The sequence below is a fragment of the Leptidea sinapis genome, chromosome 9 (assembly GCF_905404315.1).
Source record: "Leptidea sinapis chromosome 9, ilLepSina1.1, whole genome shotgun sequence".
Lineage (NCBI taxonomy): Eukaryota > Metazoa > Arthropoda > Insecta > Lepidoptera > Pieridae > Leptidea > Leptidea sinapis.
The window spans coordinates 4,201,832-4,207,263 of record NC_066273.1 but is presented as its reverse complement, the minus strand read 5'-3'; positions in this window follow the sequence as shown (position 1 = coordinate 4,207,263).

Below are 5,432 nucleotides of genomic sequence, written 5' to 3'. Positions count from 1 at the left end.
TGTCGCAGTAAAAGTCGACAGAGAACTGTTTTATTTTGCTGCGTTAGTTTCTCGCTATCCCGCTCCCAGGGGTGTGAGGCAATCCCATAATATGATGACGTAAAGAGGAGCGGTGACATAGTATTCCCCAATGGACACATGGATCAATATCCTTACTACTTGCGTGTTCATAATTTGCACACTCTGTTATCGCATGACTCATTATAATTTTATGAATTAATATTGTTATTAAAAATAATTTCACAACGATTCTACGGCTAGAAACATTTGTTCTCTCAACTGATAAGCGTGGGTGGAATACTATGTTAAATTGATTTTATTTCATGAAAAGCTAAGATACATAAATAAATTAAACGAATTAATACCTAATTATTAATATTTAGTATGAAAAGGCGGTAGGTCACCTACAATAAGAAATTAAAGGCTTATACTTAATAAATATTCAATGCGTTAATCAAAAATGATATAGTAGATCAAAATTTGATATGGTTTGGACCATATTTAATGTGGTTTCTACCTCAAATACTTACCAACGCGAACGTCTTCAAACTAATGGTCACCTCCAGCACAGTAGACATATTATGTAGGTACCAGTACGGAAACAAACGTTCGAAATGACACACTCACACAAACATGCGCATCGACGAGGCCCCTAAGCGGTTTTCGCGGTCAATATGAGTCGAGTGTTACGTTGTTATTTGTTTCCGCGATCTTTTTAAAAAAGGCCAGCGTATTGCGTGGTTTTTAGTATATTTGAACTCGGCTCGATCCAAACTCTAGTTTTCGTTATTTAAAATTGTTTATATAAAGTAGTAAAATATGTATTAGGTACTTAGTAGGTATTCGAATTATAAGTCCGGGAGATCTATTATAATAAATTCGTGAACATAATTCACAATTTACACTAAGATTGCGGCTGCAATATTTATTATAATTTTATATGAGTGTGGTTTAATGGTTTTCTAGGATGTTTTTTATATTTATTTATTTTGGACAAAAATATTTGTTTTGTCATGGTTTTTGTGAGTGTTGAAACTAATACCAGCTAGTGCTGTCAAAATGAAAATTCAAGATGGCGGCTGCAAAAAATTATCAAGTTTTTCGTCACACGTGTCGTTTTCATGGTTTTCGAGGGTGCTGAAATAGATAGTGGTGTCAGAATGTAAATACAAGATGGTGGCTGCATGAAGTTGACCATTTTTGCATCATGGGTGTCGTTTTCATGGTTTTTGAGAGTGCTCAAACTGATAGTCCTGTCAAAATCTAAGTCCAAGATGGCGTTTCCATGAAATTGACAATTTTTTCGTCATGGTTGTCATTTCCATAGTTTTTGAGAATGTTGAAACTGATAGTGCTTTCAAAATGAAAATCCAAGTTGGAGCTACTTAAAATTATCAACTTTTTTATCATGGGTCTTGTTTTCATGATTCTCGAGGGTGTTGAAACCGATAATGCTGGACTTTTGAAAATAATTGTGTGTTTGCCGACACTCCCGAAAATCTCAAAATAGATACCCATATTGATTTTATTGTAAAAGTCACATCCGCCATCTCGGATCTCAAAATAGGTGTCATATTTGTTATTGAGACTCACGAAAACAATAATTGCCCCGTCTAGAAATGTTCGTGGGATGACTGCAGGGAAGAGTTTCTAAAGACTATTATAGAAGTGAAATTTCAACGGACAAAGTTTAAAAACACATATTTCAAAGTTTCCCGTCAATATTTCCAATAAAATATCAAAGCAAATAAAAAAAAAATCCAAGAAAATAATTCAATAAAATGTAGTTTAAAAATATTACATAACAGTCATCATGTAGACTATAATATTGCATTATACACTGTATAGCTATCAAACATACACTATACATAAAAATCTTATGCTTTTTACTTTTAACGCACTGCAATTTCGTTCCAAAACTCCTTTTTTAAAGTTGGTTAGAAAAATGACCTGACAACCCTATTGCTTCAATGGATACGCACATGTAGGTAAGTATTTTATCAACAAGGCTTAGTTTCCATACTGATACATATGTCTACTGTGCCTCTAGCCTATCAAGTAGGTATACCGATGTCACTTCTCTCTTTGAGAAAACACATTCTTAGCGATACCTACTTACGTCATTTCGATTCACCCTTCGTGAAAACACATTTTTATGATACAAACATAGACATATACGTTTCAACACTATTATGCTATACTTACCTACGTCATTCTGATACACCCCTTGTGTATACAAATTTTTACGTAATAGGTACCGACGTCAATCCAATTCGCCCCTTGTGTATGAAAATTTTTACGTGATAGATACCGACGTCATTCCGATTCGCCCCTTGTGTATACAAATTTTTAGGTGATAGTTACCGAGGTTATTCCGATTCGCCCCTTGTGTTTTCTAATTTTTAGGTGATAGGTACCGACGTCATTCCGATACACCCCTTGTGTATACAAATTTTTACGTAATAGGTACCGACGTCAATCCAATTCGCCCCTTGTGTATGAAAATTTTTACGTGATAGGTACCGACGTCATTCCGATTCGCCCCTTGTGTATACAAATTTTTAGGTGATAGTTACCGAGGTTATTCCGATTCGCCCCTTGTGTTTTCAAATTTTTAGGTGATAGGTACCGACGTCATTCCGATTCGCCCCTTGTGTATACAAATTTTTACGTGATAGGTACCGACGTCAATCCAATTCGCCCCTTGTGTATACAAATTTTTACGTGATAGGTACCAACGTCATTCCGATTCGCTATTTATGAAAATAATATTTTTATGTGATAGACACCGACGTAGTTCCGATTAGCCCTTTGTGGAAACACATATTTATGTGGTAGATACAGACGTCAGTAGGTAAGCTTGAAAAGATACAAAGCGCAGAGGTTGAGAATAGTAGGCACCTATATTGTGCATTTCGTGCGACAAGTTGTCGATTGCCCGATCGAGTTGCACATACGAGTACTATTTTGTATTACAAATGCGACGGTTTATGTATTATTTCCGACTCCATATTCATTTTTAAACTTTTGTAATGTTATTTATTAAATTAAACTGTCAGACGCGTCAACCTGAATTCAGTTTTGATAATTCGATTGTATTTTTTTTTGTTATTATTTTAGCAATTTTATCTAAATTTGCGTGTGCCAAGTAAACTTTTCGCACTCAAACAACAGTTTAATTTACCAAAAAAGTCATGCGTAATTTTAAAATGGGCAAAGAGCTCTTTTTCAAGCGCAACAGCGAGCGCCGAGATACTACTTTTCCTGCATGAGTAATACCAATTACAATGACGTAGGTATTCCAAAAAACACTAGGTTTAAGAGATTATTTTCAAGTATAAACTAAGCGTAGGGTAAGGTGGGGAACAGTGTTGCATGGGGTACACTGTTACAATGCAAGTATCTATGTTTCTGACATTTTTACGCGTTTTAGAAAGAACAAACAAAAATAGAATTTATGTGATCAAAATTAGAAAAAAATCTGATCAAATTTATTATTTTGTTTCTTGATGTATAATGTAAAGGTAAGTGATTGTGATTTTCCTCTATTCCATGTATATTTAGCTTCAAATTATCGTTAAGTAGATTTTTGTAAACATTTCTGAAAAGACTCTATTAATATTTTTTTCGATTTGTCTCACCTGGGGCACTGTGTTACAATGATAACCAACTAACATTTCTTTAGGTTTTAAAAGATCAAAGTTATTATTTTGTTTCTTGATGTATAATGTAAAGGTAAGTGATCGTGATTTTCCTCTATTCCATGTATATTAAGCTTCAAATTATCGTTAAGTAGATTTTCGTAAACATATCTGAAAATAATCTATTGATATTTTTTCAATTTGTCTCACCTGGGGCACGGGCACTGTGTTACAATGATACCCAACTAACATTTCTTTAGGTTTTAAAAGAAAATGGTAAGAAATAAACATGAAAAAGTAAACAAAAAGAATATAACACAAAGAAAAGAAATTCGTTGCAAGAGAGCTGAAAAACTTCGAAAATTACTGAATTTTTTAATTATTTTTTTTTTTTTTTTTAATTTAATGATATATATAAAGTCCGCAATTTACGTAAAAGTGGAAAAGTTAACAGTCATTACGATTTTTCTTTTCTTGAAAACGTTTTATACTATTTTGATGTTGTAACATTGTACCCCTTACCCTGTAACAGAGTACTCCAGATACGGGGTTCAATCGACTGATTTGATTAAAATGTAATTTAAGTAAAGAAGTTCCTAATAAAAGTTATGTTTAAATAATTTTAAATGAAGAGACACTATTAAGGTTTATATACATGCTGGTTAGAAGTTGAATAAATAAATATTTTCGTCGCTACATTATCGTTTATTTTTTTTTTGTAGTTATGTACCCCACCTTACCCTTACTCTGTGGAGATTACGAAGTGAGTTATTGGGTTGATGAGCATGTAATAAGAGATATCATATTTGGGAGTACCGTCGTGTTGGCTTTGGTTGACACACGTGTGGTGTTTTTCGGAGTGTTTTTTTTGTTGAAAAGTGGCCGGTATTTGTGTTTTACCTATTGTTTATTGGTGGTGGTATAATTTAGTGTGTTGGGAATGGAGGTGGAACCCCCTCCGGTTCCACCAGACCACGATGGGTCTAGAAATACATCTCGACAGGCTTTTTCCTCTCGGAAGCGGCATGTCGAATCCGATGGGCCCGCTACAGAAAGCGGGAAAAAATCAGGTTTAAATCCGCCCCAAGCATCCGTACAAACTATGTACACGCATCCTTCGTTCGCTGAAGGCCCTAAAGGTTACAGTGGGGATGACAAAGGTCCATTTATAGTTCACGTTTCCAGGGAGGTCTCGGACCCATCTGCAGGCACATCTATCCGTGCATTGAAGTTTGGACTGTTCCTACACCAAAATAAATTCACGCACATTGTTAAGGACGGTGTTAAAAGTGTTGGCCGCAACAGAGTAAGTGTCGAATTTTCAAACGCTCAAGCAGCTAATGACTTTCTAAGTATCCAAATTCTGACTTTGACAAAACATAAAGCAGAAATTCCGACTTTTAATATTACTCGGATGGGCCTAGTCCGAGGTGGACTGGTCTGTGGAGGAATTTGTCGAACCCCTAGAGCTACCGATTGGCTGTGGCGAGGTTTTGAAAGCCCGCCGCTTAAACCGCAAGAACATCATTGAAGGTATTGTCGAGTGGGTGCCCACTCAATCGGTTGTTTTGACTTTTAGAGGCCAGATGCTTCCCTCCAAAATTTTTTCATTTTATACGTCCCTTCAAGTAGAAATCTATAAATTCCCGACTATTCAGTGCCTGAATTGCTGTCGTTTTGGCCACGTTAAAGCACAGTGTAGGTCTAAGCAGGTGTTACAGATGTGCTCAACTATATACAGGTGAGTCCTGCGATGTTCCAAAAGAAAAAGCTTCCTGCTTACATTGCTCA